Raw genomic sequence first — 24,134 nt, 5'->3', positions numbered from 1 at the left:
AAGTTTCCGAATCGCTCAGCTGTGTCGGCTGTGCGTGCCCGTGTCCTGTGTGTGCGCGACTGTGATCTCAACGCTGGACGTGAACGGCGTTTAGCGACGGCAGTGCAACATCCCGTACTGTGAGCGTGTTCGCGTTGGTTTCATGATGGTCTGCAGACTCAAGCGAGCTTACACCTTCGTGTATGTGTGTTCGGCCAGCACCTGGTTAGGCACAGTCGGAAATGCGAACGGTAAGTGGTGTTTCTGTGTTCTCAGTTTTGCGTCGCTCACGTGTGTAGTCCTGCACAGTGTGTCGCGTGGAAAGCACAATAAAAAGCAGAATGGAAAAGCATTACGCGCATATACGTGTGATGCCTGATGCGCGTTTAAAAGCTTTTGTGAAGGCACACGCTTCGCACGGCCTGTCTATCAAAGAGCGCGTACGCCTCAATGAAGACAATTTGTGCTATATTGTAGCGTAGTGTTCTGGTCACTACTTGGTCGCCGCCGGAGAGATGACACGTACAAACAGCATATCCATATACTTTCTCCTAAACTGATTTATTTTGCTTAAGTTTCCTAATTAGAGGTTGCACACACTTGTACGCTACATAACTCTTGACAACTCTGAGCAGCGCTCGCTGCAACCTGCTCTCTTGGCGTCTCCGGTGCGACTCTCCTCTCGGCTCCCCCTGGAAGCGTCCCGAGGCCACCGCAGAGACCAAACAAAAAAGCGCCACTCAGAAGTCTCCGTTGACGACACCCAATCGGGTGTCACGAATTCAAACAGGTACACCCAATCGCTGGCGGTCTCCACCGAGTTTGAACTCGATGACCACCGTCATCCTAAAGAATAATGACCTAACTAAAGTAAAAACACACAGGAAGCTACCGCGACATCCGTTAGGCTTCCACCGTACAACTCACCCCGCATACCTTCCGGCGCCGCGGATGCAAAGCCGTCTGCGGTCTCCTAAATGGGGACCGGACCCTCGTAGGAAGGAAGATAATGCGCTCGTACAACAAAACCGGTGAGCCACTCAAGGACACCACCGCGAACCCGGCTCTTAGGCTGACCCGCGACATTGGAACGAGCCAAAAGTTGAAAGAAAATAGCCACATCAAGGTTTACGCGACACCTCCCCTATACGAACTAAGAGTGTCCCCACTCTGGATGAGCTGCAAGTAAACAAAAAACCACAAACAAGGACATAATGTGCTTCGCGCCCTCCCAAAAGAAAAAAACATTTCACGTACATTTAAAAGAAAACGACACATAACTATAACATGCGAAAAAGGTGACCCGCGACCAAATAAATGCACAAAACATTTTACATCTGCAAGACACTAAAACACTAATACACGATGACGAAGTACACATGCTCAAAAATAAACTTGGTTTAAAACAGTGAAACAAGGAAAAGATAAATTGCTAACTACAGTTCTGACGCACACATCTCAGTACGAAAGCACACGCGGAGACACAGAGAGTTACAAAAGGAGTCCTTCAATTCACTCACTCATCACTGGCTGTGTAGTAAATCTCGGTGTCACTCTCATAAGCCCATAGTCTTTTCGGTTCGGTGTCGGATGACTGGTCCCTATATTGTGTCCGCGGATCAAAGTAGACGTCGGTGTCACTAGTCGAATGTTCACTTTGACCGTGATCACTCGCGGGCGGAACTGCGGCACCACCCTGCGGCACTGTGGTGTCAACACGGACCGAACACTCGCGTTCACTCTCACTCTCGTCATCCGCGTCGTCGTCGAGACATGAACGGGGGCGACACAGTTTCAAACGCGCTACATTCACAATGTCCCTCTTCCTTCCGCTGCGGTCCACGACCTCCCAGTTGTTCTCCGCTACTTGTCGAAGGAGGCGAAATGGTCCATGGTAGCGGTGGAGGAGCTTTGTTGTTTTGCCCCTCGTTCGTGAGGGCGTCCACACGTACACGAATTGCCCCGGTTGAAACACAGCACCCCGTCGTCGGGCATCGTACGCTCTCTTGTTTTTTGTTTGCTGGTCCCTCTCGCGCTGAGCCACGAGCTCCCGAGCTTGGCGAAGCCTGCGCGCCACTGCATATGCATTGAAAGCACCCTCATCGTCACGTTGCAGGTTGAGGCTCGCATCAATGGGCAAGGTCGGCTCGCGGCCATGCAACAAGAAAAATGGCGTGAAGCCGGTTGTCTCTTGCTGCGAAGAGTTGTAACCGAAGACGACATAAGGGAGGAATTCGTCCCAATCCCGGTGGTTTGTCGAAACATACATACTGAGCATGTCTGCAAGCGTACGGTTGAACCTCTCGCACAGGCCATTCGTTTGCGGGTGGTAGGCGGTGGTTGTGACGTGGTTGCTCCCCATTGCTCGGAATACCTCTTCAATGAAGTTACTGACAAAATGCTTTCCTCGGTCAGTGATTATCTTCGCCGGGGCTCCATGTCGTAGAACCACTTGCTCCACAAAAGCTTGGGCTGCCTCAGCGGCCGTTGCAGCGGGGCAGGCGACCGCTTCTACCCACTTTGTGTGATAGTCAGTCATCACAAGCACGTAGCGATGGCCGCGTTTACTTTTCACGAAGGGTCCGAGAAAATCCATCCCGATTTGCTCGAATGGCCGCCCCACGGGGGGTATAGGTTGAAGGAAACCGACAGGTTTGCCGGGTGGTGGCTTTCTCGTCTGGCAGTCTGGGCAGGTGAGGACATACTTGCTCACGTATGCAAACATCTTTGGCCAGAAATACCGGCAGCGTACTTTTTCCCATGTGCGCTTGACACCAAGGTGCCCTGCAGTGGTGTCGCCATGGCAGTGCTTTAGGATGTCCGGTCTCAGACACCTGGGGACAACAAGTGCCGCGCGGTCTTCCTGAAACCCTTTTGCCCTCCGATACAGAACACCATCGATCAACCGAAAGCTCCGTGCCGTCCTTTTAGTTTTCCTGACAACGGGCGCATTCGGCCGCTCGAGGTGCTGGATAATTTCTCTCATCCATGGATCTGCCCTCTGCCGTTCCCCAACATCCACTCGATCCAGAGCCAGCAACGGTAATTGATTTTCTTCGCTTGCCGGCGCAGGATCATGAGGAAGGCGAGAAAGCGTATCGGCATTTCCATTCTTCCGGCCTGGGCGGTGTCTCAGCGTTATGTCGAATTCCTGCAGCAACAAAGACCACCGCATGAGACGACCATTCGGATTCCGGACTTTCATAAGCCAAGCAAGGCTAGCTTGGTCGGTCACGACTGTGAATTTAGCCCCGAAAACGTACGGCCGAAACTGTGCACAGGCGTACACGACGGCGAGACATTCCTTCTCAGTGGTGCTGTAATTAATCTCAGCTTTATTAAGGTGCCGGCTAGCATATGCGATGACTCTTTCCTGAGATGCGATTTTCTGAACGAGCACGGCTCCAATGCCGTAATCGCAAGCATCCGTGTGCACCTCTATTGGCCGTCCCGGCTCAAACTGACGCAGAACGGGGGCTGTGATAAGCTTGTCCTTGAGGGATTGCATCGCTACTTCGCAGGCCGCATCCCAGACGAAAGGGGCATCTTTTTTGGTCAGGTTGGTCAGGGGTCGAGAAATACTAGAAAAATCCTTAATGAATCGCCGATAGTAGTTGCAGATTCCCAGAAAGCTCTGCACACCTTTCTTGTTTCGTGGCTGGGGGAATTTTTCGATCGCTGCCACTTTGTCGGGATCCGGCCGGATGTTTTCGCCCGTAAGAATGTGTCCGAGATACTTGATCTCCCTTCGCGCGAAACTGCACTTCTCGGGCTTTAGTCGTAAGTTCGCCGCGTTCAAAGCCGTTAGTACGCTTTCCAAGTCTTTCAAATGGGCTGCCATGGTCTTAGAGAAAATCACAATGTCGTCCAAGTAGGCCAAGCACACCCTCCAGAGCAGGCCGCTGAGAACTTTGTTGATCATTCTCTGAAATGTGGCGGGTGCGTTACACAGACCGAATGGGACAACGTTGAATTCGTAGAGTCCCCGCCAACATGTAAATGCTGTCTTAGGCTTATCCTCCTCTCGAATTCCAATTTGCCAGTAGCCTGATGTCAAATCCAATGTGGTGAAGTAACGGGATCCCTGCAGCACATCAAGAATGTCGTCGATTCTCGGCAAAGGGTGCACGTCTCTCTTTGTGACAGCATTGACTCTTCTGAAATCTACGCAGAAGCGCCAGCCGCCGTTCGGCTTCTTTACCAGAACCACAGGGGACGACCATGGGCTGTTGGACTCTCTGATCACTCCGTCATGAAGCATCTCATCAATCTGCTGGCCAATAACCTCCCTTTCGAAGGTGGAATGTCGGTAGGGATGTTGATGAATGGGAGCCGAATCACCTGTGTCTATGACATGCTCCGCGACGTCAGTTCTCTGAAGTGGGTTATGTTCTCCCGTAAACAAATGGCGGAACTTATTCAAAAGTGAGAGCAGCTCAGCTCTTTCGGTAGGTTGCAAATGGTCCCCAGTGTCCACTTCGAAGTCGCCGCTACCCGCTGTGCAGTGCGGCGCGGCGATGCCGAGCTGCGCATCATAAATAGACGCAGCCCAGCCAAGCTTCGTTCCGCAGTTCAAAGTTACTGGCGACACAGTAGGGTTAGCCACACGGACAATGCCGACACCACTCAACACATTCGTCACGGTTCGTGCCACACGCAACCCGTTTCTCAAATTAACATTTGGCTCGATAATGTGGACGCCGTCTATGGGAACCTGTACAGGCACAATCGCCTCGGTGCGTGGCTCTATGCGGATCTGCTCCTGGCACCTCATTGGGACATCGCCATGAGTGACATTCCTCGGCCCTACTTGAAGATCAAACGCCTGTCCCCCAATCTGCAATTTCTCCGCAGAAAAATCGATAACTAACCGAGCTGCTCGGCAAAATGGGAGCCCACCCAGCAGCTCGTAAGGGCATTCCTTGACAATTAGAAATTTCTGTCTTATTTGAACGGTGCCAAATTCAAGAAGTATTTCCGCTTCCCCCATTGGCGATAGGATATTTCCTCCAATTCCTCTAATCAAAATTCCATTCTCTCTCAGTTCTCGGATTGAAGTGATCTTCTGCGCGAAATCAAGGGAGACAACATTTACAGAAGAGCCGGTGTCGACGATTAGTCTGTCACTTCTTCCGTTTGCCTTGACCGGCAGATAGATCAATTGGTTTACCGCCAATGTGCAGAGTGAACGGCCAGGCTGGCCCCCTATGCCTGGCCGTTCCCGTTTCCCGAGTGAAGATGCCGCTCACCGTTGCCGCTTTGTTCGTCCCTTCTCTGTCGCTGCTGGTCCTCGTACTACCTGTGACACTGTCGCGCGATGTGGCCGAAGCGATGGCAGTAGTAGCACCGGGGGCGCTCATCGCCGCCGCGGGATGTTCTAGGAGGCCACTGGGCAGGCGGCCGGCAAACCTCGTCCTCTACAGCTTTCAACCTGTCGGCAAGTGAGTTAATCGACTCTGCGAGGGCCTTCAATTCCAGATTGCTCGCAGCGTCGCGTCGGTAATGTTGGGCGTCCGAAATGCATGTCGGCACGGCGTCCTGGTGCTCGCGAACGGGGGCGCTCACCAGAGAGGGCTGTCTCGCGATTGATTCCCCAGGAATGGCCGCTGACCACGGCTGCGTAACGTTGGCTGGGAGGTAGCAAATGGGCACGGGCCATCAACGCGGCATGGTTTATCCGCTGCAGAATTTGTAAAAATTTTCCAGAACTTGTCGGGTTGGCGAGGACCATTTTCTCTAGAGAATCGGCACGGAGTCCGCGCAAGAGATGACGTACGCGGTCGTCCTCTTTCATAGCTGGGTCTACGCGGGCGCAGAGCTGCAGTACGTCGTAATAATACTGCTCCGGGCTCTCAGACGGCAGTTGCACTCGATTCCCTAGTCTCAGGCGGGTTATCTCTGCTGCGTGGCGGCCAGTGAAGCTAGACTTAAGCAACGTGGCCCACTCTTCCCACGTATTAGGAGCGCCGGTCATAACTTTCGTAGTGTACCATTTTTTCGCGTCGCCCTCCAAAGCCAAATAAAGAAATTTCACCTTTGTATCGTCGTCCCATGAGTTGAGTGAAGATACATGTTCGTAGCAGGTCACCCACTCCGATACGGATTCCTCAGGTGTACCTTTGAAGATCGGGGGCCCGATGAAGGGTCTCGAGGTCGCAGCAGTTGGAAGGTGGGCCATTCTCGCAACGTCGTCCACGCCGTTCTGGCTCCTCAGAGTGGGCATCACCGTACGGGGGGTTTTCGCTACCGCGCAGCCTCCACCACTTTGTAGCGTAGTGTTCTGGTCGCTACTTGGTCGCCGCCGGAGAGATGACACGTACAAACAGCATATCCATATACTTTCTCCTAAACTGATTTATTTTGCTTAAGTTTCCTAATTAGAGGTTGCACACACTTGTACGCTACATAACTCTTGACAACTCTGAGCAGCGCTCGCTGCAACCTGCTCTCTTGGCGTCTCCGGTGCGACTCTCCTCTCGGCTCCCCCTGGAAGCGTCCCGAGGCCACCACAGAGACCAAACAAAAAAGCGCCACTCAGAAGTCACCGTTGACGACACCCAATCGGGTGTCACGAATTCAAACAGGTACACCCAATAGCTGGCGGTCTCCACCGAGTTTGAACTCGATGACCACCGTCATCCTAAAGAATAATGACCTAACTAAAGTAAAAACACACAGGAAGCTTCCGCGACATCCGTTAGGCTTCCACCGTACAACTCACCCCGCATACCTTCCGGCGCCGCGGATGCAAAGCCGTCTGCGGTCTCCTAAATGGGGACCGGACCCTCGTAGGAAGGAAGATAATGCGCTCGTACAACAAAACCGGTGAGCCACTCAAGGACACCACCGCAAACCCGGCTCTTAGGCTGACCCGCGACATTGGAACGAGCCAAAAGTTGAAAGAAAATAGCCACATCAAGGTTTACGCGACAATGTAATTTCTTTGCTTGCCATAAAGCCTGAGTGCGGCAGCGTGCTTTCAGAAAATATAAACAAGCGAGAGACCGCGGTTATCACTCCGTCATGTGTGCATTAAGGCTAGCTTTTGTTTTCATTTGGTGCAGTTGAAGTTGTCAGCCTCGGTTGTACGATGGTTGCGGTGCTCGATTTGCCTATCGCCTATTAGGTTATCTACGCCGTAACCTATCATCAGCATCCCCTGCAGTCAAACTACTTGCATATAAAACGTTGATTCGATCCAAACTAGAATATGCCTCTGCTATTTATGACAATCACCAAGTTAATATAAACAATTCCCTTGAATCAGTCCAGAACCGCGCTGCCAGGTTCATTCTTTCCGATTATTCCTACAGATCAAGTGTATCCGCCCTAAAATCCCAGCTCTGCCTCCCCTCACTTTCTTCTCGCCGCAAGACTGCTCGTCTGATATTATTTTTTAGGTTTTTCCATTCGCTGCCTCCAGGAAACCAAATCATCATTCCTGCACATCGTCCCGTCGCCACTCACACCAAAATGCTGTATATCTACCACGTGCACATACGACCACCTACCAACGTTCATTTTTCCTGCATACTGCCGGAGAATGGAATGCCCTTCCATCCGATATCGCCCTCATGACCGACATTGCTCAATTCAAAGCTGCCATTGAAGACCATCTTTCAAGACATGAAACCTAACCTGACCCGCCAGTTTTTTCGTTCGCCCACCCCTCATGTAATGTCCCATGTGGGACCTTTGAGGTATTATGAATAAATGAATAAATGAATCGCCGACCCGGAAGTCGCGGCTTCGATCTCGGCCGCGGCGGTAGCATTTCGGTGGAGGCGAAACGCTAAACGCCTGTGTACTCTGCGTTGTCAGTGCACGTTAAAGAAAAATAGATGGACGAAACTTCCGGAGCCCTTCGTTGCGCCCTTCACGTTTTTAGAAAAACGCCTATTTTCATAATTCACTTTCGGTAAAACACCCCCCTCCATCAGAATTTCGCTCCCCCCCCCTTCCCCTGTGGCTACGGGCCTGGCTTACGCTATTCCAAAACTCCCGAATATTAGTAAGTGGGAATACTTTTCGATAACAATTTTGCATTGCGCACTTTGTTCGTCTTTAAGACAAAAAAAGAAACAGCATACCATAGGGTAATTACGTCATTAGGTTGGACTGGATCGAATAAATTATGCTGCAGAGATATGATTATGGCCATATTATGTGAAAGTTGTCTGCTAAGTGACAGCGTTTATGGTGAAGCACGCGCATTTTACGATATTGTCACTTAATTAGTGACACTTTCGTGACATAATTAGTGACATCTTGAACTCTCCTGGATATCATGCGAATATTCTCATCGAGTTCAAGATGTGTGAGGTGTGCCAGGCTTATTCTGTCACATCAGTGCAAGTCAGCTCAATGCAATACTTATGGCAGAGGGACAATCATTTAAAAAATGTGACTCTCATAAGACTATTATGAAGCTTTGAAGCAAGGCTAAGCAGCCATTAAACATTATCACATTTTAAAAATCTAATGTTCAGCAAGGACAGAACACCTTTCGTCATTTCTTATGGTTTACTTCTGTGAGTCATATCTAAGCTTCCTACCTTCATGCTTCTTGATGAATGTAAATATTGTGTTTAGTGCAGCACCAGAAGCAGTAGACAATGGCACGCAGATCACCAGATGACTCTATCGCAAATTCTCAAAGGATGTGCTGTTGTGTACCTTCTCCGTGCTTTATCCTGCTTTGCTTGGAGCTCTTTCATTAGAATGATAGACGGCAAACAACTTAATTTATCAGAAACTCAAATGCTGTGTTTTTGACGAAATAGTAAGTGTGGAGTGAACTTGAAACCGCAAGTATTTGCTTTCTAGTCTCGCACAGGCAGTGCAATTTGTGGTTGGCTGTAGTTGTAGGTTATGTTGGCTGTAGGTTGGCTGTAGGTTATGAATGTTTGTGCAGTTGGCAACACTACACTACTGAACTTGATGTGTATATATGTAAATGCTGCAAGACTTAAAATGAAGGAAGGAAAGAAAGAAATAGATGGGGAAGACAGGCAGGTTAGCCACTTCTTAAACTGGCTGGCCATGCTGTGCAAAGGAAGAGGGTACGAGGAATAAAGGATAATACAAAAGAAACTTTACAGAAAAAGAACAAAACAGGAAAGAAGAGTATGGTGCCTCGTAAAGTCTGTCTCTAAGCTCACTTTTGCATAAGAAGCACAGCAGCACTTTCAATGCTAACATCAAACGGAAACAGCAGTGAAACAGCTCTGGAATCTGTTTTCCCTGAGATAAAAAAAAAAAAAAACGCTTTATCTACCTGCCAGTTTTGTATTATGTACTGAATTAGTTCTTGGTGTTCGAGTGCATTAGGATAATAAATTTAGAGTTAAAAGATTGTTAGATTGTTTCATGCATGGACGTCTAACTGAATTTATGCCGGTTATCTGAATTGGGTATTGGTGTGCTTTACAGCTGTTTAGTGCAGCATGAAATAGTGAGTCACTGCAAAAAATCTGTACATTTCTCTTTTTCTTTGCAGATGGTGCTCAAGATGGCACATGCAACGCTATGCAGCTGTGGACACCAGCAGCTTGATAAGAACTCTCGAAGCTCATCTGGATGCTTCACAGAACCTGGGTTGGTAGCAGCAATCTCGTTAGGACAGAGTGATCAAATAGAATCCATTTCTGAATTGTGCAATGCATCTCTGTGTTTAATGAAGCAAGTCATTGATACATTGGAAACATTGAGAGTATCACTATTTTGAGTCCAATTTCATGGTAGCTCTTATCTCAGTCATCCGATACAGTATACAGAATATGCACCTGCACTCTGTCACGCCTATAACACTATATTGAACTTATAGTGGAGTGCCTCGATAATAGACCCCTGTAGCATGATAGTGACTGTATTGTGAGGGATTCATAGTGTTCCTGGCGAAATGGTCAGTACTTATGTAACGGCAGTGCTAAGAAGACAAGGACAAGAAAGTGCACAGCACAAGCGCTTACTCACAACTGAAAGCTTTATTGCTTCAGCAGAAAATATATACCTAAAGTTGAACCTCGCCTATTACCCGCCAACTAGCTCGCATTCCCGTTTTGCTTCAAACGGTCAGTATTGTGATGCATTACCTTAACAATGAAGTGGCATGTACATCGATATACATTGAAGCTCACCAGCGCATTGTTATTATGGTGTTTAACTTTATTTTTGTGTTCGGTAGTTGCAAAACCGTTCACAAATTTGCGACACAAATGTTAGTCCTGTTGTGAGTCACAACAGGACTAACATAGGATGGGCTGCATGCGCCTTGTGATTTAAGTTATCACTGTTAGGAAAATTTTTACATTCATTTCCACTTGATAGTTATATTAATTGGTTTTTGTCTAGTTTGTGTTGGCTAGGGGAGATTTAAGGTAATAGCAAGCAGAAAGCAGCATAGAAAATTTTCAGTGTGCACGCATTTCATAGTTGGCAGAAGCAGGATGGTGCAGTGCTTACAGGCAGGTGCTATGTGCACCGCTGGTTTAGTCCGAAGTGCTGTGAGAAAGACATCTAGATGCTGCTTTGGCATAAACAGAGTTTGATATTTAAATGTAAATTAAAAAATCGAGGCTGTCCGCTGTGGCATGCCTCATAAGTACTATATATCTATATTTTGTCCCGTCTAGCCTAGGGAGAACTTGCACTAAGTTTTGAGGATAAATGAATTATTTTTGTAATAGGAGTTGCCTCCACAAAACAACAAGCAACACTGCACACTAGCTATTGTACCTTGTTCTCTTGCTAGGTGTATAAAAACATGGCAGCAAAACATGGACAAGCAAATGAGCCTCGTCTTTATTCTAATGCTGCGTCTTTCTAGATATTACAAGAATGAAAGTGTGCTGCACACTCATTGTACATCTCACAAGAAAATACTTGGCAGCTTCTTAATTTTGTATTTTTGTGTTTTTTCGGAAAAGTCTGCAGTAAGAGAAGTCAAGTGGGTATTTTGTATGGATGCAGAAAGCTTAATGGACTTCTTTGCTTGATATCTTTTTCAGGAAGACTGAACACTTTTGGCAAAGCAGCAACAGTTCTGGCCCATCTGTTTGTCTACAAGACGGTCTCTTCCGTGAACACTCCTGTGCCTTACAGTATACTATACTGATGATCTTGTACATCTCTCTGTATTTAGGATTGTCAGCACATGGACTGCTGCACTGTGTTATGCACGGTGCCGAGTCCAAACTTTCCAATAACAGTGTGCATTTGAAAATTTTACATGGTTTGAAAAGATGCTGAATGTTAACGCATTTATTTACTGAGCATGGTTCTTGACTGTTTTACAGCCATTATTTATTCCCTGTTCAATTTTTATTCAACCTCATGGCATGTCCAGTCCTTGGCTCTAATGTGCCAAGCCACCACCAGTATTGATGGGCAATTTTTAATTCAAAGCATGTTATTGCCTATCTCCGAGGTAACTTTCCTGTCACGGTATTCGGATTAATTTTCAATGTGGTACTTCTGCACGAGCCATAAATTGAGCTGTTGAAGGTGACGAAGAACCAATTTTCCGGTCGAATTGGATGGCACTAGCTGGCATGTAAATATTGTAAGCATTGGTCTACTACCTATGCATAATAATACGGGTGAATAGGGTTGCGAAATAATGCCATGTTCCCAAGCTTAACTTTATAAATTTAGATTATTTCTTAAAAATATATGAATAAAGGCGACTGTGTTTACAAACCTTGGCAGGTGGATCTATGGTCGACACCACAGGTCTTTATACAAAAAATTGAACTGCACAATCATGTGTAACATGTTTTCATGCCTGAGGGCAAACTAATGCAATATACAAGAAAAATGGTACACCACCATGCCTAAGTGTTGCAAGCCTTTATTACTTATCGAGTTGCCTTCATGTGTAAGCAGACACCAAGTTCTCTGTGCATCAGGGGCATAGGCAGAAATTTTTTTCGGGGGGGGGGGGGGGGGGGGTCGTCTCCTTGATTTGAAGTGGGAGCCGGGCAGGCAGATGTGTTCAGTTGTCATTTTGGGCTCTGTATGCCATAGCAAAAAAAAATTTCGAGGGGGGGGGGGGCGAGGGAGGCCCGGTGTGCCCCCCTGACTACGCCACTGCTGTGCATGCCATCTCATTGGATTGTACTTGCATACTGGCATTTCGAAGTGTATGTGTCTTGCTTTGTGATGAATTTTCGAACTATACTTTCATAATATTTTACTGCTGTGAATTAGTGCTCAGGTTGCATTGTGTATGTTGTTTCATCTGTTCACTAATGAGCATAGGTTCTGTGGTAGATGAAAATGTATAATTTACATTGACATTGTGAATGTTATTGTTTTGATTCTAATAAAGTGCTACAACCAGCATTTATTGTATCATTTGAAGTTTTAAGAATTTGTAATGCATTCAAACAAAAAAGTCTTTGTACATGTAAAAGAAATTGTTCAGGCTCTGATATATAGGTCGTGGTTCTCAGCCATGGATGTTTTGGAGACCCCTTGTGGACTGGTGCAAGTGATGAGGGACCCCTTGCAGTGAGAAGTAAGGAGGGGGGGGGGGGTGAGGGTTTATAAATTAGCACATTATGCAGCGTGAAATAGGTGCCTTGCGTTTCTCCGTGGCAAAGCATGGTCAAACTAAAGTGCCACGCCAATTCAATCTCAACAGCTTGTCACTAAGTTGTGCGATCTGCCGCCACATTTCAGCTGTTTCTCACTACGCTTTCTCTTCAAATATGCAAGCCTGGAAAAGCACATGTGGTAGAAAATTGCAGTAAAAGCTTTACAGCCATCTCATGGAAAGCATAAGTCAGCTCCGCCGCAATGCATAACCGTTATGCGGTGAAGCAAAACAAAAAATAGTGGGGGCCGCTGTCATTGGACATATTGTTTCTTCAAAGAAGGCGTATTTTCTTTTTTGTTCGAAGATGCGTTTCGTGGACCCCCACAAATGGCTTCGCTGACCCCCCCCCCCCCCCCTCCCTTCTTGAGAACCACTGCATGCTACAGATAATGCTTGCGTTACTAGATGGGTTTAACCGATGATTCTTGCAAAACATCGTGGAAATAAGCGACAGGCAGTAAACGGAAACAGATCAACTGTGATCGAACATTGATGGGTTGATCATTTATCAATGGTCGCATAATTTGTAGATTTGGAAGCAACTACAGGTACACGAGGTAGTAGGAGTGCACATGGCACCCACTTTTTTCAGTTTTTATTTATCTGCTGCACTCATGTTCGTGCTATGTGTAATCCTGAATCACGAAAAAGTCAAGTTGTGTCCTGCCGTGACAAAAATATCCTAATTAAAATGACACCTTATTTTCTGAAGAACAGCTGTTTCACTGAGGCATACAATAATGCCTTTTTTTTTAATAGGTACTGCACAATCTCTTCAGGAGTAGTGCCAACTACACGCGCACGTTCGCAATACAGAGGCGCAACAGTATTATCTTTTCTATTTTAAGGGAGACATGTCACTCGCGAATTAATGGACATCGTGCTTAACCTTGGTGGACGCCTTCGACATACATTTTAACGGCGGCGTGATACGGAAGAGTAAAGGTTACTTAGTAAAAGGCAGCTAGTCTCCGAGTATAAAAACAATTAAATACTGACTATGACTAATTCAGAAGCACTGTATGTCGTGCTTCAGCGCGCGTAAGTGCTCATCACGCAAATATTCGTCTAACTGCTCAGAGGTGCCGCTGACCCTGCGTGCAGATCTCAACAGCACCTACACGCGCAATAAATGCACGAGCTTGTATAGGTGCACGCTAAAATACCCTTGGAACTCTGACATCGACGTATGTAACAAAAATATGCGACATATGATGGTCTTCGAACAGCTGAGAACGCACTGCCGACACTTGCAGCTCGCGGCAAAAATAACCAAAACTGCTCCAACAGCACACGCTCGTAGAATACACATACGTGAGTTTCGCTATCTAAAGGTACTTTTCACGCCGGTATGAGCAAATTTTTGGGCGAGCGAGACATCCACGATGTATGGTGAACACAAAAAACACACGTTTATCATTTCTCTTGCGGCACGACAAACGACGAACAGAAGTCGGAGCTGAAGGTGCTAACGGTGGCCTTCGTGAGTTCATGGCGCCGCGCTAACTGTTTACTAACCTAATCCACGCGCAAACACACGCCGATGATGCAAAAAAAGAAGTAGCAAGCTCCACCCTCTCGTTGCAAACCACTTTGTAAATATATAAGGCCCTGAAAAGTCAACGAAGCACGCGGTGGCTCTGTGGCGTAATAGAGTGTCTGCTTTCGGTGCTTGTGGTCATGAGTTCGATTCCTGTGTCGTGTGCGATTTGTATGTGTTGTCACATGTGCGTGTTTACATTGATGTCCATTTTCTAATTACCCCTAGAGATAAGCATTACAGACATTATTCCGTGAAACGCTGTTCGAGTGCCGAAATTGTTTCTTTTTCGCAGCCGCTTTGTGTGCCGTAGCTGCCGCCACGTCAAGTTGCGCCAGCTATGGAGGATAAAAACAACTAACCGACACATAATGTATGACCTTCGAGATTCCGGGATTGTCACTCGCTAAGCCTGCATCGTTGATTATTTGAGTATGGCTCTCGAAAACGGTGCCGAATCGACACGAATACCTTGCTGTCGAAGCTTAAGGACGTGAACCTAAAGCAAATAAAAGCATCAGTTCGGCGATAACGAGCGACAGAGCGCGCGACGGCCACTTGATAGATTCGAGGTGGGCGGCTATCGCTTTCGGCGGCGCGGCCATGTTTACCGGGCGTGCGTATGCGCAGTTCACACCCGGTATTCCGGTGCAGAGCATTTTGCGTATTGCGGTGTGCCGGACAGACTAAAATCCTCTAATGTATGCGTTTCGGTTGCGAGCGCTCTACGTGTTTTGGTTGCGTGAATGTGTGCGCGTATGAATGTGCCATTTTCTGTGCTCGATTAATTTTATTTCAAAGCTGTTTCAACGTGATAGCTTTACTCCCTCGGAGGAGTGCTTTCACTCTATCGCAGACGGAGTACTGTACTCCATGAGGAGGCGTTGAATCACTCCCTGTCTAGAGGGAGTTGTTTCACCCCAGAAAAGGGAGTGCCCAGCGGGACAAGCCAAAACTCTCACAAAGGGAGTGCCCCGACGCCCTTTGTTTTAAGAGTGTATAAATGACTGGAACGAAGTAACCAACGCCGAAGTCTTGCAGCCATCTCAAGCTTTAGTTTCTTCCAGTCTCAACAAAAGGGCATACATTTACACCTACGCTCTGTAACCGCTCCTTCGATTCATTAGTTCTGCACTGTGGAGTTTTAAGTGCTTCATTCTTACTTTGAGATTGTTTGTGTGTACTTCTATGTTTTTTTATATGCTACCTTTCTTCATTTGTTTGCTTTTATGTTCTTGTTACCATGTAATCCCACTCTGCGAAAATCGCTGAAAGAGATTGCCGTACTTAAAAATAAAATAAAATAAATTAAAAAGAAATGACTCCATGACCTCGAGCGAGTGGCAGCTCCTGAGGAACAGAAACAACATTATGGCAGATTGCCTGCTACGCTGTTGAAAACGGAAGTTCCCACAAGGGCCGCTCGGAGCGGGGTATAGCCTGAAGGTCACATTGTCTTGGACGATTGAGCTCGGGACGACTGCAGTTTTACGATGCTGACGGAAGTGCTTCGTGTAGAGCACTGCACGGGCCGCAATTCTCGGCCCGGGCCCGGGACTCGTTCAAATTTACCCGCCCGAGCCCGGCCCGGCGACTCAAAGCGAGACCCGGGCCCGGCCCGAACCCGGGAAAAAGTTTTGCCTACCCGGTCCGGCCCGGCCCGACCCCAGATAGGGCCCGACAGAGGCCCGGGCCAATAATCTAGGTGCTGTGGCCCGAAGATAGAATAGACCGCAAAGGCGTTTCAAGCGGCATATGTCGACGCATGCTTGGCGCATGCTTCGCTAGCAAGTATACTTTAACCTATGGTACTTTCTTATAAAAAGGGGCTGGCTCACCGTGGAAACAGTTGAGTGGACATACTGGGTGTACGATGAACGTTTGGTCGGCAGTCCCATACTGTTTCTAGGAATACAATCGGGATGATCAAGAGCATTTTGTAGCAGATATTGTAGGAAGAAAAGTGATTTGCACCATGAGTCTCGTTTTGATAAGGAGCGCAATAAAAACAGAGGGGACAGAGAACAGAACGCTCTCTTCACTTTGTTTTTATTGCGTTCTCTATTGAAATTGAAATGGACACGAAAGTGAAATAATGAATCGGCTTAGATTGATAATTGTACTCTGAGAAATCTAATGTCGTTAGTTTCACCAACAGAGGTTCATTAATGAAGGAGAAAATCAAGGTCTATGTATCATTTTTAAATTTTGCGCCAAAATCTCCACACGTGACATCACGGATTTCAAAGTGTATTTTTCGTATTTTGGCGACTTTGGCTGGTAGAAATTTCCTGAAGCTTCGTATGTTAAGCCTACGGCCCACCCTCGGAAGACAATGCATTTCATTTTTACCGATCAGTAACTGCGTAGGATCTAGCAGACGCCGTGAAAATCTATAACGCGTTTGATGCGGGAATTTCAAGGTGGCGTCACGAGCCGTAATTTCTTTTTGCGCGTTTTCTCGCTTACCACGCGTCTTCTCGCGGTAGGCGTGGTGATATTGGAATTGGGAGAGAGTAATTTGCTAGTATGCCAAAAATCGTTTCTCCCCTTTTGGATCTGTAGCACATATGTCTTCATCTAGTAGCACCTTGCCACACCAAGAAAAATAGAGGAAAAAAGTCAAATTTATTACATTTGTTGTAAATACACTAACCTAGATAAAAATGATAACGAACCGCGCGCACCACGTGCACTTTGGAAATACTTATAAGAAGCCGAATGAAAAAAAAAAGCAACTATTTGTCATAGCATTTTTTTCATATATCACACCACTGCTATTATATACAGTCTATAAGTTTTTGTGGCATACTTTATAGTTTATTTGTGCGCATGTTATTGGACAAAAATCAAATTATAAAGAGATTCAACTATAAGCACACCATGGGCCGTTGCATCACATGTCCTGCCGTGCTAAAGTTTCTTGCACTCCTTGCGCTAGCCGCAGGGGCGCACATCTGCCTTGAGAAATGTGAAGGCGTCGGCCGTCGTAGTTCTTAACTTCCACCACTGGAACAAATTAAGGATGTCTTTTTGGACCTCTGCAGAATGAAAATAGCTGCTCCCTTCATTTCTCTCGTTCCCGAACATTGTGCCACTCTTCAATATATTCTATAAATGCCTGTGAGCGCTTCTCCTTGCAGTTTTCAGCAGTTTTAGTTATGCACGGCTTGCACAGGGCTTTTTTTTCGTATTTTAATGGTGTATGCCTTCCTAACGATGTTGTACCGATAGAAGGTGGCTAACGCTGGTAAGACTACACTGGTAGGACTGGCAGTAGGTGGACGAAGTGATTGCGATCTATTTTCGGGGTTCATTCCAGTTTGGTAATAAAGGTGCGAATAAGCTTCTCAACGTTTACTCATTGGATGCATATGATTCGAGGTAAGGGGACATCCCCCGGCATGCAATTCGTGATTCTTATTTCGAGCCAGATATTTCGTCAAGCTAATATACTCTACCTTTAAACATGAATATACATGTTTAATGGGCTTACGCTATTCCTGCACATTCCAACGCTGTTGTGGCAGTATCATGTAGCTCTCGTACTATATAGTGCAGGGGTCTCAGAAACGCGGCCTACGGACCTCTCACTAGCGGCCTGCGGCCCCCACATGACTGTCTTCGTCCCATTTTTTTACTTTTTTTCTTTACAAGTACGTTCTTGAGCTACACACGCGTGGCTGGCCTGAAACATTTTTTTGGTGAGGCACCAGCTGCTGCCACCATGCGTTGATGCAAAATCGTGAAACAAAACTCTGCATTGCAGAATTGGCGTACAGAGTTCAGTCATTTTGGAGATAGGTATCGATATATTGGTGGAAACTTGCCGCCAAATACCCTTCAGAAACGACCCATATATAAAATCGCAAAAAGGTCTTTAAAATAGCAACGTTAGCTTACATCTGGTAGAACCTATTCTCTTCCTCCCCTCCTCCCCCCTCCACTCCTACCTTCGTCACTGTCCTGGCCCTGGCGGAAAGAACTTTTCTGTGAATGCGGCCCGTTAGCTGAGGCGAGTTTGAGGCCCAACAAGACGAACGCTCAGAGGTTAACAATGTGGACACACAAAGTAGGCTGTGCATGTCCATCTCGCGTTACATGACCTCTGTGAGCCTAGACGGAGCCAAGGAAAAATAATGTCTTTTTAGAGATTTTATGCAACGGGACTCCACGCAGTCTTTTCGTTTTAGTGTCTGGAACTTGCAAGAACGCTTCCCCGCCTTGGGGCTCCATGATGGCACTCGCGATGATAAGTTGTAGCTGTAAATTTATTATATGACATTTATCACTGCGATTACAGAACAACATTTGGGATATGAAATAATAACGAATGCAAATAAAGCACGGAATAGCGAGATGTTAGCTATGTTAGCTATATTAGTGCCTGGTCTATTTACTTTCAGCTCGCCCGTTTTAGATAAATCAAGTAGCTCCGTATGCAAGAAGCGAAAGAAGATCAGTACTTGTCGCTCATAAAACGTCGCCAAATAGCTTGCGCCACATAAAAAAAAAACAATCGTTTTATCGAGATAAAATGTGAAACATACATGCACGCGCAACGTATGAGGAACACACTTGAAGGGACAGACACTAAAGAAAAAAACAATTTTTCTATTATCAGTAAATTACTCTTAAAATTTCATAATCACCACGCTCGCTGGGACAACACTCTTGATAAGCGAGAAAATGCGCAAAAAGAAAATGCGGGTGCCGACGCCACCTTGAAAATCGTGCAACAGACACCGTGACGTCATAGATACTGACAGCGTCTACTGGGATCTACGTACGGTTCCTAATCGGTAAAAATGGAATACATTGACCTCTGAGAGGGCCATAGACTTAACATACCAAGTTTCAAGAAGTTTCGTTGAACCAATGTCCCCCAAAAACGGCAAATACAGTTTGAAATGCATGACGTCACGAGCGGAGTTTTCGGCGCGAGATTTAAAAATGGTACTTTGCCCTTTATTTTCTCCTTATGATGGTGAAACTAATTACATTCGAGTTGTCAGAGTACACTTTATCAGTCTTAACCGATCCATATGGTATCACTTTAGTGTCTCCTTAAAAACCCGGCCCCACACGAGCCCGCCACTTCAAACCCGGGGCCGGCCCTAAGCCCGGAGCTTCAGGCCCGAGCCCGGCCCGGGCCCGCCGTGAAAACTACTTTACCCGGCCCGGCCCGGCCAACGGGCCGGGCCAGTCCCGGGTTTTCGGGTAGGCCCGAGCCCGTGCAGTGCTCTAGCTTCGTGTACTACTGCAGACGATGCACAACAGAGCTGGATCATACTCATCCAACCGTGCCTTTCTCAACGAACGAGCATCAATCGACGACGCAAATTGTGAAAATGGCCACTCCTCGCGATACGCTGTTGTATCGAGACGTGAGGTTGCGCGCGTCGGAAAGCGTACGTGCGGCCTTGGCCAAGTCAGGTTGATTCAGAGAAGCGAGAGGCAATGCGATGCGCTTACCCGCTTTTATTTGCGACATTTATTGGGACGGTTCTGTGAAAGTGGGTTTTCAGATTCAACGAGTGACATGTTCGTGTTTTCCTTGCTATGCATGACACTACGTTCGTTCACATAATAGTACACTGCTTCCAGTTATAATGATTTGACAAAACCGAAAAATTTGATCGTTATTACCTGGTATCATTATATATTGACCGGCATAAAAAAGAATAAAAAAGAGGATAACCGCATGTTTCCCCGTGCAAGCTGGATAGTTACTCACCAAGGATAAGTAAATCGGATCGAACAATGAAAGTCATGCTAAAGAACACTGAACGCTTTATTACAGGCTACACAAATAGCCATAAAATCGTTTACGCATGCTTATAAAAGTCAGAAATGGGCGAAAAGGTAAGAATTTGTGAGGAAATCTGCAGCTTTGAGGATCGATTGAATCGTCAGTAGAGAAACCTCATATTTTGTCGTAAGGCTTCCATGATACCGCTCCAGAAATCCCGATGAATTTGCTGCTTCACCTTAGGAGATATCGCCTTGCGCTTGGTCGTAGACAACTTTCACAAACGCACAGACGGGCGGAATCTCGTGTTAATGCGCAAGCTAGACCTGTGCGCTGGTGAATAAATCGCCGGCGATGGCGCGCCGGTGCTTCCACCTCCGGCGGCGGCGCGTGAACGGCGCGGGGGAGGGTGGGGGTGGGGGGGCATGTTAGAGAACGGGTGTTGTGAGAAATTTGTCCCTTGAATTTTGAAAAATAGCCACAGTTTCGGCGAAAGGGCGAAGCAGTTAATGCGATAGCAACAGGTCGTAGACTCATAATAAGTAAGGCTATAGCAGCTAACTCTTTTGGATCCAATCTCGCGTATCTTTACAAAACATTGGTGAACGGGAATACGGCCTCTCCCGGGGCGACATGCGGTTTTAGTGGAGCCTGCCGTCTCAGTGGTCTCGGCGCGAAGGGGTGAGATCACAGCGCGTAGAAGGGCATACGAGCCGTGCCCGATGTCTGCCGAGATGGCGCGCGCGACGACGCCCTTACAGGCAAAGTTCACAGTTGCTGCTTGAGCCACGGTGCCCCCCCCCCCCCCCGCCACACACATCATCGGGGTCCCTTCATGGTCTCTTGCTCAGCGAAAGAGAGGCGGGGCGTTTCCTCTCTGCTTGACGAGCAATCGACGGCAGGCCTCGCACGCAGGGCGATGTTATCGCATGCGCCCTCCAGGCGACGCAGATGGCCAGCTTGTTTCATCACTGCTTCCGCCGCTTTCCTCGCCAGCACTCGCGAGCTTTTACTCGCGGGTAGCACATACGATGCGCGGAGCGATGTTATCGATTTGCACTTTATACTTCACATGACAGCGACGGCGAAAACCGTTGAGAGTTTCCATAAAATTGCTATCGCAATAAAAGAAAATATGCAAGAACTATGTAAGCGGGCTCACCTTTTTTTTGGAGAGTTCCATCGTCTCCACTGTAAAGAGTTCGTCCGTTGAAGAATACAATAATCCGGCGCCTTTGTCATTGTTAAAGGGCCCCAAGACCACTCCGAGCACAAAGACGAGGGAGTGGTTCCTCTCTCGCCATCCCTACCCTTCTTACAAGCGATATATCCTCGCCACTTACTTCTGCATAAAGCACTCGTAAAATGTCAGCACTAAGCGTTGAGCCTATCGGATTTTCACACTTGGCGGCTACACGTCGTCATCTCCGCTTCGCAGTCGGAAACACACAAAATGGAGTGAAATCAGTTCATCGCGCACGATATAGTCATGCAAGACAGAGAAGAAGAGGTGGGCCAAAGCATGGCAAAGAAGGGTAAAAGACAATTCACAACTCATATTTCTCGTGTATGGACCAACCGAGAGCATGTACCCTAATGACGTCGCGTGAATCACTGTTCTGGTGCCGAATTGCGCCAAAAAGACGAGAAACGCCAAGAAAGAATAATACCCCTGTCACACAGGGCAAATTATGTCCTCTTTGAGGGAGTGCCCTACGCCGCTAGTGTCATTCGCACGTTGTCTAACTGGAACGCTTAGTGACACTCCCTGCAAAGCGCACTTGCCGGCGAGTGCGTTCGTCAAACTCATTTCGCTGTCACGGAGTGTCTAGCTTCGGTAGTAGTGGCTCGAGAATAAATAAGGTATTATCCGACGTCGAGCTCGTAGCCTTTTTAAACTATCATTTTCGTTATTAAAATATTCTGCTGCATTAAAACATACTATACCACAAAAAAACTACTCTGCTATTCTCGCTCCCAGGCAGTTTACAGCCACGACCACCAGGGGAATGCCCAGCACACGCCGTGCAATGGCGGCAGCCGCCGCGTTTGTTCGTCAAGTTTATTTTAAGAGCTGCTTATAGCTTGAACATATTATTACTTAAGAAACATTACCTGAAATAACGAATATATGTTGTGGTACTTAAGTACCTATCGCCATTACCGTCAGTTCCAAAGTACACTTCCCTTTCTCGTGTAGCAGCACACCGCCGAAATGACATTCTGGGGGCTTAAGTGCACTAGCTCAAAATGACACTAAATTTGTCAATTAGACCGGGGTATTACGCGCTTATTTTTTTTTTTACTTTCAGAGGCTGTTTAGAAGCAATTTGAAAAGATAAGGCGTGCAAACACGGACACGAGAGAGTAGTCAAGCCACCACAAACGCCGCTAAAAAATGAAAAATTATACAGCGGCGGAAAAGAAGGTATATACACAAATACTTATCTGTGCATTCCCAGAAAAGAGGCGATACCTATCCGGCGCGTGGTGTTCTGCGTGAGAGACAACTGTTCAATCTCTTGACTTCTCTCTTGCGTCCGTCTTTGCACGTCCTGTCTTTTAACATGAATGCCTACCAACTAGCTCAGGTATCTTTTATTTTATAGTTTTTCATTGTCTTTACTTTATCGATTTACTCGAGTAAAAATGAAAGGAAAAAAGTGTACTAACACGTCGATATATATTACTTATCTTTTATTTATCTACGCACAGTGCACTAGGTCCAAAGCTCCACGAATATGCTATCCAGCGAGTTGGGTCGTCGCCCTTAAATGGTGGAGGACGCCGCAGCGTTGAAGTCAGACAATACTCGTGAGACTTCTGGAGGAGAGAAAGATACAACTTCCGGGGAGCTATTCTCGGAAAATGAATACGTCCAACTCGGCAGAGGGCATTCAGTTACTCGAAGAACCGGCGAACCGTGACGTCATCGCGCTCTTGACCACGTCGACGCGCCCAACCCACCAGCACATTCCCAGCGTAGAAGAAAGTGCACAAAATGTGTACAGTAAAAGGACACTTACGCAAACTTGACAAGTTTGAAGTTGCATATGAACGTGTCCCAGATGTTTGAGAACGCTGCAGGGAATGCGTACCGACCTTCACAGGTGCGTTAGACGGGCGGCCGCATTAAACCTAATTCGAGGGTTAACGCGACCAGAGTTCATGCGCGGCCTCGAGATTTACGCCGAAAAGCGGATATCTGGAGGCTGTGTTCGTTCCGTTGAAGCGCATTCCGTCCCTCTAATTGTGTCGAGGGTTGTGAAAGCTTCGTGACGTGAAAATGACGTTGCAGAAGAACCAGAAACAGAGGGCGCACTGCTCGCCGAGCTCCAGCCAATCAGTGGTTGCTGAAATTGAAAGTTCACTGCATGGACATATATACAGAACACTGATCGAGAATAGCTTCCCGGTGACGTGACGTATTTTATGTCCAGATCCTCCAATCGGATTAAAGGAAATAAAAAACGGCGACGCGCCGCAATTATTGCGCGGCGGCGGCGCACAGATCTATGCGCAACCACTGGCACGCGTCGAATGCGCCCCTCAGCGTCGGTTGCACAAGGGAGGGGGGGGGGGGGTGCGTCGCGACGTCTCGAGGTGCGAGCGGTCAAGCAATGTCTGAAATTTTCGCTAACGTCTCTACGCATACGCGGGCGTAGACCAATCAGTGATATCTCGGCATCACACCACGAATTAGAAACACCTCGACAGCTGTGCCTAATAGCCACCGCTTCGAAGGCACCACCGAGTTCTGGGCGAGCACGGACTCTACGGTCGGAAACGTTCGCGAGTGACCGCGATATCAACCAGTACGACAACGACAAGGCGAACGACCGCGAGCACGGAGGAATGACCGCTAGTGCTACCAGTGAGGTGTGGCTTCGTGCCCAGTTCCAGCGACGCCGACAAATCTAGCGAATGTCTGCCGGCTGTCCTCGCGCATGTTTTCAGTGCGATCGTCGGTCGAGTGAACATTTTACTGACTACTGCAGCATGCCACTTCTCCTGCGTTTTGATCTGTATTTAACTGTGCTCGAACCGAGAGGAAACGTAATTCCGAAGTTTCAAGTCTTGCGTGAGCCCTCACCTATCTTTCCAAGTGGGTAGTTTGCGCATCTGCGCCGGCGTCTATATATATAAGCCATATTTTAACAGCAAGCTGTTTAAAGCAATCAGTAACTTGCGCTCCGTCGTGCAAAACTCCACAGGTGGGCATGTGCCACAGAAATGGGGCAAGCCCCAGTCCTGGTTACAGT

The 24,134-nt window shown here is 47.3% G+C and overlaps 1 long non-coding RNA gene across 1 annotated transcript; it reads left to right on the top strand.

Moving 5' to 3' along the window:
• The first annotated feature begins 211 nt into the window (after positions 1 to 211).
• On the top strand, positions 212 to 11,238 carry LOC125758155 (uncharacterized). The gene is made up of 3 exons (XR_007415913.1): positions 212 to 230; positions 9,479 to 9,576; positions 10,989 to 11,238. It is a non-coding gene; the product is annotated as an uncharacterized LOC125758155 (long non-coding RNA).
• Positions 11,239 to 24,134: the final 12,896 nt, after the last annotated feature.

Source organism: Rhipicephalus sanguineus, chromosome 4 (genome assembly GCF_013339695.2).
Source record: "Rhipicephalus sanguineus isolate Rsan-2018 chromosome 4, BIME_Rsan_1.4, whole genome shotgun sequence".
Taxonomy (NCBI): Eukaryota; Metazoa; Arthropoda; class Arachnida; order Ixodida; family Ixodidae; genus Rhipicephalus; species Rhipicephalus sanguineus.
This window is presented reverse-complemented; position numbering and strand designations above follow the sequence as displayed.